Source organism: Phascolarctos cinereus, unplaced genomic scaffold (genome assembly GCF_003287225.1).
Source record: "Phascolarctos cinereus isolate Bilbo 61053 unplaced genomic scaffold, phaCin_HiC Scaffold_5;HRSCAF=322, whole genome shotgun sequence".
Classification (NCBI taxonomy): domain Eukaryota; kingdom Metazoa; phylum Chordata; class Mammalia; order Diprotodontia; family Phascolarctidae; genus Phascolarctos; species Phascolarctos cinereus.
The window spans coordinates 48,240,526-48,256,210 of NW_027555958.1; positions in this window are offsets into that span (position 1 = coordinate 48,240,526).

The following is a 15,685-nucleotide window of genomic DNA, read 5'->3' on the forward strand; positions in this document are numbered from 1 at the left end:
CAGGAGTTACCTGTGGTAAAGCAACCACAGCCTAGTCCCTATCCCTTGGAGGGGGCAGAATGGAAAATGCAGTTATACTTCTAGTAATCCACATAGGAGCTGAAGCAGCTTTCCAAATAAGTTTTCCAAGTGAACCTGCCCATTGCGTTAGTCTGGCACACTAAGTGATCAGAACTTGAGTTCAAGCCATAGGTACAGGAAAAAAGACTTATATGAGAGATTTGTAATTATAGGTTTATTGGAAGGATACATAAAACTCAGGTCCTGAATTAGTAGATGAAATGGTCATGTTTTCACCCTACACCTCAAATTCTTGATTATGGGAGATTACTGAATTTCTGGAGACTTTAGGGGTAACAATTTAGTTAGGAGTTCTGGCAGCAATTGGGATGACTACCACAAGAGCAGGGGCTATCTGGAGGAGAATGGTGTTTTTATACTTCAAAGGAAGGCTAAATGGAAAATTATAAGTAGTTCCCTGAAGCTATTCTTGTGCAATGCAATTCAAGGAGAAGCATGAGATTAGGAGAGAAACTTGTGACATGAGGGATATGTCTTCTCTGGAAGAGGGCTATGGAAGTCAAGAGAGTATAATTCCTAAAAATCAGAAAAGTGAAACTCAAGGCAGTAATATACAACAATTAATACTTAATTAAGCTATCCCAATAATATCACTACTGTTTTTCACACCCATCACCATTTTATTTACTTTTATGATTCTATCACCACCTAAGACAATAATTCATCAGATTTGTGTGAGCTGCAGAAGCCTGAAGAAATCCAATATCCATTGAAGTTGGGATTTGAATCCTAGTTTCCTAACTCCAATAGCCATGGAAGTTAATAATGTTAACATTAAAAATAATAATAGCTAGCATTTAAATAGCACTTTAAGTTTTGTGAAATACTTTACAAATATCTCATTTTATCCTCACAAGAACCCTGGGAAGTAGGTGCTATTATCATCCCCATTTTACAGATAAGGAAACCAAGGCAAACAGAAATAAATTCTGTGAAGAATCCCCAGCCCCAATCAAGTCAACATGCATTCCACCTTAGTCAAAAAACATTTTACTTGCTTAACAGAGAGACGTGGCTGCCAAAGGCAATACTGGATTAGAATATAAACTCATCTGTAAAATCTTTCCAAAAATTGAAAAATTATGAGCAATACTATCTAATAAAGATGAGAGAAACAGTGGAAGGAAAAATAGTCTAAAGAAAACTTTAGCAAAGCAAGTAAGGGAAGGCATTCCAAGGATATTCAGGAGTGATGAGAGAAAGAAGACAGCAAACAGAAGAAAAATGGAAAAGATTGAAAAAAACGATTACAGCAAACTGTTTTCTCCATCAAATATAATGAAACCATTGCTGACATCATAGTTCCTTAAGTTCTTATAGAGAAAGTAGAAATGGTACTAAAGGGAACAGAGATGAGAAAAACGGGCAGATAGGATCAAGCATAGACAGAGGAGATTCAAGTCAAGGGTGAAATTGTGAGGATATTGAGGGATGGATTTATCATGAATCTAAATAAGGGGGTAATTCCCAACACATGGAAAAAAACCCCCTCAGATCTTGTTTATTTAAAAAAAGATTACTAAGAAAATGTCAACTATGGACTTATATTTCTATTATCCCATCTATGCAAAATCTTTAACGGGGTTCATCTCTACACAAATTGAGGGTATTAGCAGGGACTGAGAAAGCTTTTGCAATCTGTATTTGTCAATAGACCACATCTTTACCTTCTCCCAATTGACTGAAAGATATAGAGGACATGAGGTCCTGTTGTACCTATTGTTTGTCAATTTAAAAAAATGATTTTGGTCAAACAAGATACTGCCTTGATGTTTCTTTTACAACAAGATTTCTCCCACCCATCCATGAAGGCCATTCAAGGTTTCTTGAAACATGTAACAACAGAAATAATCCTGTTCAGTAACCCTCTGACAACAAACATTGGGTAAGGCATAAAATAGGGAAATACATACTCAGCAAAAGTATTTACCATTGTGATGAAGATGATTTAGTGCAGAATCTGGGTCAATGATGGATTCCTTGTAGATGGTGAGCCCCCGTTCTGGGTTGAGATTGTTTTGATTTAATCTGGCTCCAAGAGGTTATGTATCCTAGAAGAAATCTGTAATCACTCAAAGGAGCTTGGCTTATTCATTTTTACAGAAAAGACTGAATGGATCAAAAATATACACTGCCCAACTTTCAATGTACATCTGAATGAACCTCTTATAGGGCTTGTCCAATGGCATGTATATCTGTGGCAGGCAATATAGATGGACAATGAACTGGGCCCAGAGTTATATAGGAAGAACAGAGTGTACAGATTGCTTTTGAGAAATTACAAAGTACTTTTTCTGACTGTAAGCTTCCTAGAACAGCAACGGCCCATTTTTGCCCCAATACAAATATTTTAACTGTGTTGCTGTATGGCAGTGATATCTGGAAAACCGCTGCCTCTTAAGAACTAAGGATGATCTTCACATTGAGGAGCCTGAAGAATAAAAAATGGAAACATTAAGGATACAAAGATAAAAATAAAATAAAATACAGAAAAAAGCAAAAGTCTGTGCCTGCAAGGATGTTCCAATCATGGTTCCATTTCTGGTGTAATGGATCACTCAGAGCCCGAGGGCTCAGATAAACAATTACCTTCATGAAACATCCAACAGCTTCTAGGTCAAAGGTAATCCACAAGGGGATAAAAAGCACTCCAGAAAAGTGAAAGTGGGTAAGAACTGCCAACACAGGAGTTTAAAAAGTCGGTCAACAAAGAGGTTCTTTGCAGTCTCAGCAATTCTTCTACTAAAGTCACAAACCAGTTTTTATATTCTATATTGGTCAAAAGGTCCACAGCTGCATCTCAAATCATTCTGCCTGGAGGTTAAATTAACTCATCATTCTCTATAGCTTCTTTGCTCACAATAGCCCTGGTTGAGGTTGTGGAAATATGGGAGTTAACTCAATACTCTCCAGTTCCACTTGAGTCCTGATCTAAAACAAGAAGCACCCTATGTGTATGTATGTAGATATGTGTATGTGTATGTATCTGTCTATTGATGGCACCCTGATCCCACCATATTGAACATTTGCGGTTGATCTGTTCAACCCATGCATAAAACTTCACAGATGTCTGTATTAAAATTTGTCTTATTAGATTTGCTCAATGTTCTAACCTTTTTGTTCAAGATACTTTTTTTAAATCATGAGGTTAGCTATCCCTCCCACCTCTGTGGTATCTGCAAATCAATTTCATCATTATTTAGAGAATAAGTAGATGTATTTGTTTCATAATATCCAGCTCCCTTTTTCTGGAGGAAGAGTCTCATATTTGTTTTTTGGTCCTCTTCTTTCAAAGTAAATTTTTATTGATGTCTTTTTTTTTAATCACCAAGTTTTTCTTTAGTATCTCTCCCCTTTCCAGGGAGTCAACCCATATAACAAATAACATCTTTTGAAAAAAAAAAAGAGAGAGAAAATATAAGCAAAACTCATCAATATATTGAAAAAGTGCAAAAAAAAAAAAAAGATCATATACCACACTCACAAACCTTCCACTTCAGCAAGGTGATGAGGTAGGGACAGGAGTGTTCTAAATTCATCTTGTATAAGCTTTTTCATTGTAAACTTTTACACATTAGAAGTTGGCAAATACTACAAATAAAGGCCTGATTAATTATTTTTCTGATTTTCTAGACTTAATAAAGTGATGGAGAAAATGCTAATAATACATATTAAACTTTAGTATGTTGTTCATGCATTCCTCATCTTCTCCTCAGAGAGCTTTGTTAAATATTTGCCACTGGGTAGGTACTTCTATTTCTTACATCTCTATTTTCAAGCCATGCTTATTCTTTATAAATTTTGCAATATTCACTTTCAATTTGGGGGAGTGGTTTTTCTTTCTGTTAACATTGTTGTAGTCATTGTGTATATTGTTTACTTGCTCATGCTTATATCACTTTGCATCAATTCATATAGCTCTTTCCATGCTTCTCTGCATTAATCATATTTGCCATTTCTTAGAGCACAGTATTATTCTATTGCATTAATTTATCACAATTTGTTCAGTCATTCTCTAAGAAGTGGGCATTTATTTTGTTTCTAATTCTTTGCTATCATAAAAAGTGTTGTTGTAAATGTTTTGGTGTACATGAGAACTTTCTTCTTATCAATGGCCTCCTTGAGACAGAAGCCTAGAAATGGAATTTCTGGGACAAAGAGTGTGAGCATTTTAGGCACTTTGCATAATTTCGAATTGCTTTCCAAAATAATTATATTAATTCATAGCTCTTTCTCTTCCAATATTGGATCTTCTCATCTTTTGCATTCTTTACCAATTTTCAGGGTAGAAGGTATAACCTCAGGGCTAATTTGATGTTCATTTTCTTATTAATTGTGATTTGTAACATTCATTCATAAAGCTGTTAATAGTTTGAAATTCTTTTGAGAACTTAACATTCTTTGACCAATTACATATTGGGGAATGGATTTTGGTCATATATATATATGTATATACAAATGTGCACACATATATAAGTGTGTGTATACATATATATGTATGTATGTATATATAAAAAGAGAGAGAAAGAGAGAGAGAGAGAGAGAGAGAGAGAGAGAGAGAGAGAGAATATAGCTTAGATACCAAACACTTATGAGAGAAACTTGATACGAAGACTTTTTTCCACTTCAATCACTTTATTCATATCCTAGGTATATAAATTTTGTGTGTGCAAAACATTTTCATGTAATCAGTTACTTATTTTATTTTATAATTACTCTATCCCATGTTTGTTTAAGAATACATTTTCTACCCATAGTTGTAAAAGGTATATAGTCTGATATTCTTGTAATTTTTTGATGGCATAATTTTAAATATGATCATATATACATTAAGACCATATCATATACTGTGGTGGAAGGTGTGGGGCCAAAGCTAATTTTTAACAGACTTCTTCCTAGAAATTTTTAGTAAATAGGGAGTTATTTCATAAGTAATATATGTTTTCTAGTTTATGATTTGGGTCATAAACTATAATATAGTTTGAGGTATGTAAGTGCAATTCCCTCTTTGCCCTTATGTCCTTTCATTATTTCTTGTGGTCATCTAGATCTTTTATTTTTCCAAATTATTTTATAAATGATTCTTTTGCTACTTTGCTTAGTGTAACACTAAAAATATAAATTAACTCTGGTAGCATTGTAATTTTAATTGTTTTGGCATGGACCAGCCATGAACACTGGCTATTCCTTCATATAGTTAAATTGTTCTGTATTTCTTTAAAGAATACTTTGTAATTGAATCTCTACAAGTATTTTGTGTGCTTTGGTAGATTGATTTCCAATTATTTTATGCATTTTGTAGTTATTTGGAATGGGATTTCCCCTTCTATTATTGTCTTTTGGATTTTATTCTTATTATGTAGAAAAGCTGTTGATTTTGAAGGGTTTGTTTTGCAGCCTATGACTCTACTGAAGTTACTAATTGTCTGAACTAGCATCTCTGGGATTTTCTAAGTAAACTGTCACATCGTAAGTAAATAGAAGTAATTCTCATCTCCTATTTGCAGGAGTAAATTGCTGTAGACTGGTAAGATTTTATTTAAATTGTTTGAATCTGTATTCATTAATAATATTGGTCTATAGTTCTCTTTTTATGCTTTATCCTTCCCTGGTTTAGATTTTAAGGCTACATTTGTCTCATTAATACAATGAGATAGAGTGCTTTTTTTCTTCATTTGTTTTCTTTTTTGAGAATAATTTGTATAGTATTGGCACTAATTGGCTTTTAAAATTTTGATAGAAATTTCCCGTGAATTCATTAGGGTCCAGTTTTTTCCCCTTTGGTAGTTCCTTCACAGCTAGTTAAATTTCTTTCTTTCTTTCTTTCTTTTTTTTTTTGAGATTGGATTAACTATTTGTTTTTTGTTAGTTTAGGTATTTTATATTTTTGAAGGTATTCTATTTCTTTTGTTTTCTTGGTGTTAATAGCATATAATAGCATAGTAGGGTCTAACCATTTTTTTTGTTTCTTCTTTCTTTTGATTTTACCCCATTTGCTTAGTTTTTAAAAATTTGATTTTTTCCTCTCATCTTTTAAGTAAACTTGGCTAAGGTTTATCAATTTTATTAATGTTTTCAAAGAACTGGCAAGTTATTCAAATCTATATTTTCCATTTTTGTTTTTCTTTCTATTTGATTTGTCCAAAACGGAGAAAGGGACAAAAAAACTTACTGCCACTATTGTATTACTGTATATGTTTCTTGTAATTTAATTATTGTTTCCTTTATTAATTTAGTTGCTAAGGCATTGGGACCTTGTAAATTTAATATGATAGTAGTTTGCTATTATTCCTTTTAGTATAATGTATTGTCCTTGTTTTTTTACTATGAATTATTGTTACTATTATTTTGCTCTGATGGTTTGATTACAACTCTTGCTTTTTTGTATTCACCTAAGGCATAGTAACTCTAGTTTAAGTCCTTCATTTTTTATTCTGTGTGTGTCATCTTTTTAAAAAATATGTTCCTTGTAAACAACAGATGGGAGGGGGTGTTTTCTTATCCAATCTGTCCCTTTCTTTTATTTTATTGGATTGTCTAATCCATTCACATTTAAGTTTACACTTATATTTTCTTCCATTTGACTACTTTTTTTTCTGAATTAGGATTTTTTTTTTGGGGGGGGAGTTTCTCTTCTTTGGTAAAGACAGTACTTTATTTCTTTGGCTTTAATTTAATCTTTTTTTTTTTTTTGGAATCTAGTTCCTTTTGGCTCTCTTCTCCCCACCTTTAAGCTTCCTCCCATTTGAAACCGCTTTCTCTAGTTTTATAGTTTTACTTAACTTATGGATTCTTCTTTATTCTTTCCTTTTATTTAGATCTCTAATTCTTCCTTTCTTTTTTCTCTCAAATAAAATCCTTTTTTCCTTTCCTCCCCATCAGTTTGGTTTGTTAGTTTTTTAAAATTTTATTTTCCATAAATGATTTCTTGCCTTCATTTTCTTCATTGTTTCTCTTCCCTTTTTGTCCATTCTAGTCTTTTATTTTTGATTCATGTCCCTTATGCTTATTTATTCCTTCTTCAGTTTCTGTCTTCTTCATGGAATTAAAACTTCTAAGATACATGTTTTGAATTCCCTCTGCTAAACCATTTCTATGTAATTGCCTTGTGGTTCTTGTCCCCTGACTAATTTTTAGCTGACCTAATTTAATTCCTCATGTAAAAGAAGGCACAAAAGTATTATACAGTGGTAGGAAATGTCTTTGATTGTTTAGTTCTTCATTACCCTTTATCTTTCCTGTGATCATCTCACCCATTTGCCATGAAATCTCCTCTTTGAAGCTATGTCTTCCCACACTGCTAGGTGTCTGTTGTCTATAAGAACACTGATTCCCCTTTTTCTGAGGAGGGATAAATGTTCTCTCTAAGTACCAAATCTCAAATGATTTTACCCATCGTATTATCTCCATCTCCCTTGGAGAGGGTGGAAGAGGGTGACATGCATTGGTCCTGTCTTCAGATTTGATTGACCTGTTACAGAAGACCTCCCTCCTTACATTTCCTGAGGAGGATCCTGCTACAGTAGCCCCGTATTCTATACAAGTTCCCACTGTCTCACTGTATGGTGAAAGAAGGCCTGCTGGGCTAAACTGAGAAAACATTCATCATGTTTTCCTCCTTAGCTCATTTTACTGCATATAACACTCATCTTTTATGACCCAGCCTAATGCTATTTCCCTCTTAGATGCTTCCTGCTCGTGCTTTCTGGTTTTTAACTTCACTACAGCCCTTTTTGAGGTAGAGAACACCAATTGACATTTGATTCCTCTTTCACAATTCTGGATAACTAGACAGGGAGAGTCAAAAGGAAGCTGGACCACAAATAATAAGAACTTTCACTCATTTGCTGTTGGTGGAGTTGTGGACCTGCCCAACCATTCTGGAAAACAATTTGGAATTATGCAAAAAGTGGTTATAATGTCTCTTCCATTTGGCCCAGAGATCCCACTGCTAAGGCATAGATCTCAAAGAGGTTAAAGGCTGAAGGAAACATCCCACATACATCAAATACTCAGTCCATTTTGTGGTGGCAAGAACTGGGAACAAAAAGGATGTGTAGATAGGAGAATGGCTAAACAAGATGTGGTGTATAAATGTCATGAAACATTATGGCACTGTAAGAAATGGTGAATAATAGCAATTTGGGGAAACCAAAGTGGGAAGACATGTCAATGGATTTCCTCTGCATCCATATGTCTTCCCACTTGCATTTTAAACAGAAAAAAACCATGAAAACAATATTTTGTTGTTTAATTGCTTTTCAGTCATGTCAAATTCTTTGTGACCATTTTTGGGGGTTTTCTTGGTAATGATATGGGAGTGATTTCCCATTTCTTTCTCCAGCTTATTTTACAGATGAGGAAACTGAGATGAACAGTGTTAAGTGATTTGCTCAGGCTTAAACAGCTGGATTTGAATCAGGTCTTCCTGACTCCAGGCTCAGCAATCTATCTACTTCGCTGTGCCACTTAACCTGTCCATAAAAACAATACACATGACAAAAATGACACAAATGAAAATGATAAAAAAAAAATCCCTCCGAGTTGTGTAATTTAAATAACTGAGCTTAAGTCATCTTGTCTAACTGGCCTCAGAGAAGATGAGAAAATTCACCTTCTTCCTTTCATTGAAGAGAGAGAGAGAGTGAGAGTGATGATAGATGTGAAATATTGCGCCGCTCTTAGGCACAGTTAAGTTGGTGCATTTTGTTAAATCGGTAGGAATTCAGTTCCTAAGTTTTTGTTACAAGAGAAGGCTTCCTAGGCAATGGAGTAGAGGGGGCATACTTGACATAAATGTGATGTAATGCAACAGAGACCAATAAAACAACAACAAAAATTACTGGTGTCCTTCCCCTTCATCCTCATCATACTTGGGAGAGGGGCCCTGGATTCCAGAAGAATTCCAGGAACATAGAAATAACACTACTTCACTCTTAATCCCCTCTAAAATCCTTTTTCAACGGCGGTACAGTAGATAGAATGTTGGGACTGGAGCCAGGAAAACCTGACTTCAGATCTGGCTCAGACACGTACAAGCTGTGTTACCCTGGGCAAACCCCTGTTTGCCTCAGTTTCCTTGTTTGTTAAATGAGGAACCTTTCCAGGGTTCTTGCGATGGTCAAGTGAAATAAAAATTGTAAAGTGCTAGCACAGTGCCCGGCACATTGTAAGTGCTATATAAATGTCAAATGTTAATAGAGAGGCTAGTAGGTAGGATTTAGGACTCACACCAGCTGTGTTCTAGTCTCAGCCTCTCTGCAGACTCATTGTGCGACCTCAGGCAGGTTGCCTCATCCTAATAAAAGTCAGTATCCCCATCAGCAAGGATGAAATTAATCATGCCAGGCCCCATAGATACCTTGTAAGGATATCCTGAGTATTATTGAGACTCTGAGAGATTCTCCTAGCGTATCAGTGGGAATGTACTGAAAGTAGCTGATAATTGATTTAGCTCTTCTTTGACCTTCTCTTTTCCTCCAATTCAGCTCTTTTTTGGGGAATCAAATAGACGTTGCCTAAGTGTGCTATGTCCATGTACTCAGCACTGTGATCTCTCGAACATTGCTTAGCTTGCTATTTTCACAGGTTTCTGCTTGCAACACTTTCTACTGTCAGCCAGAAGAAGAAATATTGTCGTGCTGTGAGAAAAGCCTTGACATCTCACGTGATTTTCCATTCAAGATCCTGACCACATGAAGGTATTAATGGAAACCTTCTTGGCTCAACTCCCCTCCTTCTTCTTCGTTCCATCCCCCAACATTTTGAATCTGACTTCTAGGTTAAAGTTAAGCTTTGAATAACCACATAATATTAACTTGATTAATTATTACTAATTAACTAAATTAATTAATATTTACATAATATGCGCCTATTGCTGTTAAGACTACTTGTTCTCCCTAAGAACAGGAAGCCTCAGATGATCCTTTGATCCTAATTGAATGACCTCATATAACTTGGGCTCTAATCTCAGGACCTTCTTATTCCATTCTGACAAGAGACAGTGAATGTCCCAATGGTGATGCAGTCTTTGGCTTAGACCTTTAGGATATCTAAGTCTTTTAGGCTGAATCTCCTATAAATATCTTCTACTATGCTTCTTTATAGAATAGGGTCAGTCCAAAGCAAAAATGGTCAAAGTATCATAGAATCATAGACCCAGAACTAGAAAGGAGGTTAGAGGTCATTTATTCCAATCCCTTCATTTTATAGATGAGGAAACTGAGACACAGAAAAGTTGAATGACTTGCCCAAAGTCAAATAGGTATTAAGTGGCAAAATCGGGGTTCAAATAGACCTTAGGGATCGTTTAGTCTAACCTTCATTGGAAAAAAATGCTTTTTGTATTTTGTAAATTAAAAATAAAATACATATTTAAAAAAAAAAAAGAGAAGGGAAAACTGAGGCTCAGAGAGGTTGCAAACTTGCCCAGGTAGGATTTCTATTTAGGAAGACAGTGTAGGGGTAGGGGAGAGGGGTTGTTGAGAAGTTATGGTAATGCATTGAAAATAGTAAATAAAGAAATAAGCATCAATGAAACATTTAAAAATACAGTAAAGAAAGCAAAAGTTCAGAAGGAGATGCCGACAAGGAGGGCAGCTCTGTTACTATCATAGCAAATTTAAAAAAAATTAATTTACTTCCATGAGATTTTGAATTTTAAGTTTTCTCCTCCTCTACCCATCTCAGGTGGCATGCAATCTGATATAGACTCTACTTATACATTCATATTAAGCATATTTTCCCATTAGTTGTGATATAAAGAACAATTAGAACTAATGAGAGGAACCGTATCATATTAATTTTAATAGCCACAAAAACAAAATGCATGCAGTAGAAATTTGTAGTTTCATATTCAACCCTCTTTTCTCCATTTTTTTGTATATTGCATATTGAGATATGTGATTTTTGCATATTGAATGTTTTATAAATTGAATGTTTTGTATATTGAAACACTCATTTAAAATGTTTCTCAAGTTCATAATAAAAATAGAACTTAAAATTATAATGGGTGAAATAATTTTGATCTTCACAAATTTCTCTAGAAAAATCTCTGTATTTCTGAAGCAGGAACAGAGGAATCAGAAGGTGGGTATTACCCAAAGATGAAGATTTGTAGATTGAGAATGGCTGAAGGAGGAAGAAAAGGGATTGTAAAGAAGTAGCTAGTGAATCATAAAAATGGTGAATCATAGGGTCAGTCTTGAGTATGGAGGCAATAATGTCAGCGCAGGGAAATGGGAGAATAGGAATAGGACAAGTCACTGAAGGTTATGATAAAGGCAACTAATTGGTTTCATGTGCGTGAGAGAATGGCCTAAAATGGAAGTACAGGAGGTTGTGGATGCAGAGGAGAATTAAATTCTAGATCTTGGAGATGGTATAATTCAGAGAGATAATAAATATGCCCATGTGGATGTGTGGCTTGAATAGGGTAGAAAAGGAGGTTATAGGAGTTGAGGATTTATGTGGCCAAGGTGTCAAAGGGATTGCCTCTTGAACACTGAGGATTCCAAAAACAATGCCAGGGAATGGGGTGAAGACAATGGGTTAGGCATTAAAATAATTGGAAATGAAGGGGAATGATGTGGAATTTGTTAGCTAATAGTAACAAGGATGAAGAGACAATGTGGGAGGGAGGGTGGTAGAAAAAATGGTCTGAAATCTACAGAGAGAAGCAGAGTCTGCAAATCTTTTCTCCTACTCTCATGAATTTGGCAAGTTGGAGGAGTGATTTCTGTTTGGATAAAGGTTGTAAGGGATATTAGGAAATAAGAGGAGAGCCTGGTTCCTGTGATCTCAAAGAAATAGATTGGGAAAGTTTGAGGATGTGAGGGAATTTGTTGATAATGGTGTAGGCATTTCTAGAGGCAATCAGGTGGTGCAAGCACTGGGCCTGGAGTAGGGAAGATCTGAGTTCAGATCTGTAAAATGAAGGGGTTAAAGTAAATAGCTTGCCTCTGAGGTCTTTTCCCACTCAAAATCTGTGATCTCCATACCATTCTGTCCACACTCCAGCTATCATCTTCATTTCCCTCTTATCAGAACCTTGGATTCCCCCCTAGGGACCCTGGGATCTAACAGAGGAGCTTTCACTTTTTCTCTCCTGGCCATGCTGGTATTTCCCTCCCTTTCCCATTTCCTGCTCCTCTTTATGTATTGTCTTTCTCTACTAGAATTTAAGCTCTTTGAGGGCAAGTATAATATTGCTGGCTTATATTTCTGGAACTTAGCACGGTGCCTGACTCACAGCATTCTTACACACATCTGACTGTGTAGAAGTGAGATGAATATCATTTCAAAGTTTGTCTTCAACAATACTATCATTAAACTGGCAAAGCTGCCTCACCATTAACTTTAAGAGTGCTTTGTGACACTCACTACATATCAATGAATACTTTATTCATCAGTCTATTGGCTATTATTGTCTCAGAAAACAGGAGGCTCAGTTTAAACAAAAACACTGGTTGGCCAAAAATACCCACCAACAGAACCACGTCGATCTGCCTAGCAAAGCTGCCAAGACGCTTTTTCACATGTTCCCGGTACAGTGAGAATGACCAAACAACCAGCTGTGCCTCCAGTCTCCCTAGCACACAGGGAGAGCTCCATCCACAGAATCTTCTTCAAGCCAGGAGCCCAGTGACGTGAATGCGAGCAGACACTTAACCTACAACAGAAAAGCCAAGCATAGAGTGAAAAGGTCATTTGTGGAAAGGTGTGAGATGTGCAGGGAGAGCCAAAATGCAAAAGGGTTAGCCATGCAAAGGGCCAAGTTAAACAAGACACAACTGGGGCTCTCTTGCTTGTCCAGGCCTTCCATAAGCCCACAATCAAAAGCTCCAGAGGGACTCTGGGATCCAAAATTATGAGTTATTTAACTTGGCCGTCAGTGCAACTGACTCTTTTGTGACTTGGCTCTTCTTGGACATGTCACACCTTGATTCCATTGGACCTTATTTAAGAATATTTTTTTAGGTGTGTTTCATGCTTTCGATGACATAGCCATTTTTTTTTCTGTTTAGAGAAATAATTAAAGAAGATCCAGTGGGGAATAGGCTTACTTTAGTCCTTTATCTTAGAGGAAAAGCAGATACCAGTATTTCAAAAGAGTTTTGCAATGGAAATGAAAACCCCAAAGGGCCCCCAGCTTCAAAAGAACAACAACAAAAAACCTTTCTGATTTGTTGAGCAGAGGATTCTGACCCCCACAGATTCTAGAGGTAAAAGGAAGAAATGGGAGATAGGGAGACATGCCAGTTGACTTGAATGGAGAGCAGATGTTTGTGGTTTCAGCTCCTAGCCTATCTCATCAGGTCTCATGGCCCATAAGCCTTCAAGTCTCTTCTGTGCTAACAGAGCATCATTTTTACAGGAAGTCTACGCACAGGATAGGAAGAGAAGGGGAAACTGGTAGCAAGTCAAGAGACATCATTCTAGACAAGGACAAGATGGATGGAGGGGACATACTTAATTTTTTATAGTTTTACAAATTGATGTCTTTTAAGCTTAGATCACATTCTTCTCCACTTCCTCTCTCCTCTCCTCTCTTTTATTCTCCTCTCCTTTCTTTTCTTCTCCTCTCTTCTCCTCTTCTCTTCTCTCTTCTCCTTTCCTCTCCTTCTTTCTCCTCCCATCTTCTCTCTTTTCCTTTCCTCTCTTCTCTTCTCCTCTTCTCCTCTCCCCTACTCTCCTCTTTTCTGTCTTCTCTTCCTCCTCTATCTCCCCTCTCTCCTGTCTCTCTCCTCCCCTTCTCTTTTTCTCTCTCCACTTCCCTCCTTTTGCCTCTCTCCTCTCCTTTCTTTTCCTCTCTTCTCTTCTCCTCTCTTCTCTTTTCCCCTGTCTTCTTACCTCTTCTCCTCTTTTCTGTCTTCTCTTCCCCTCTCTCCCTCCTTCCTTCTCTCTCTTCCTCCTCTATCTCCTCTGTCTCCTTCCTCTCTCCTCTCCTCTTTTTCTCTCTCCCCTGCTCTCCCCACCATCTATAATCTACCTATTTAATTCTGCCTATAGGAGTATAATAATAACTGGCATTTATATTGTTGATTAAAATTTTCAAAATGGTCCACATATATTATGTCATTAGAACTCCACCTCCCAAATTTATGAGAAAGGTACTATAATTCTTATTTTATAAATAAAGAAAATAAGGCTCAGAGAGGTAGGGAATTTGTCCATGGTCACACAGAAGCTAAAGATGGGATTTAAAACTTTTTCTAGTGAATTTCAATTCATTTCCTTTCCCACTATACTGTGCTGACTCTTGCTGTGGACTTAGTGGTACTCTCTTGGGCTCAAAAGATAGGATATAGACCAATTCTGCAAATGAAGGCTAGGTCCACAATCAAGCATTTTGGCAGGAGTCCTCTTGCACTTTGTATATAGGTGCCTTTAGTCAGGGACTCTATCTTCTCACAAGCCTCAGGTAGGATTGATGACAGTAATGAGGCAGCATAGGATGGTGCAGAGATTCCTAGCTTTGTAGTCAGACGACTTTGGTTCAAATCCTGCCCTTACCACATGTGTAACTTTAGGCACATGAAATCTCTCTCAGTCTGTTTCCTCACCTGTAAAATGAGGGGGAGGGTTATTAGACTAGAAATTCTAGTCTAGTCATTTAGTTGACTAGATGATCATAGGCAGTGCAACTTGATTTCTACAATCCTTATGAGTATCCAATCCTTCAGAAGGGAAGCTTTGGAAATCTGTGAGAGCCAAGCACCTCATCCTAGGAGATTTTCCAAGGTCCCTTGTAAATCCTGGTAAATATAGCTAATGGGATGACTTGGCTCTCTGCCACAAATTCACTCTGTGACCTCAAACAAGTCATGTAACCTCTCAGAGCCTCGGTTTCTCCATCCATTAAAGGGAATAATAATGCTTCCCTTACCTCCCAGAGTTGTTGTGAGGTTTTGTAAAATCACTTTGACTATTTAAAAAGTGAAGCTTTCACTGTCTTACTGTAATTGGCAAAACAGAGACAATTAGAGAGCCTATATGAAAATGGCCAATAGGATGAAGAAAAAAGCTAAGTTTCTAGAAATAAAAGGTAGATGTTCTGCAGGAAGCTGTTCCAAGTCCTCTAAATGCTTACACCTTCTGTCTAAGATTGGCTCCAATTTATCCTGTTTTCATCTCTAATGTACATAGTTGTTGCATGCTGTTTCTCTCATTAGATTGTGAGTGCCTTGAGTGCAAGGACTGCCTTTTGTCTTTCTTTGTATCTCCCAGTGCTTAGCACAAAGCCTGACACATAGTTTGCACATAATAAATGCTTGTTGACTTAACTTCATTTCTGAAGCTATTGGCATGATGAGAAGGAGGGAGGGATGGATGAGAGAGAGAGAGAGAGAGAGAGAGAGAGAGAGAGAGAGAGAGAGAGAGGGAGAGATCATGCAGTCCCTGGGCTCCTTTAGGGTACAAATAGTAATTGGAGAGGCAGACTGAATGATGTTCAGGAGAAGCTACAGCCTGTGCCTGCAGCTATTACTGATCCACCTCAGTTACTTAACATGTATCTTATGCCATGCATTGAGATCAAGAAACATCCATGGGCATCAGTCAGAACCTTAGTTCGTTGAAAGTTGTCTGCTCTGCTGCCTTTTCT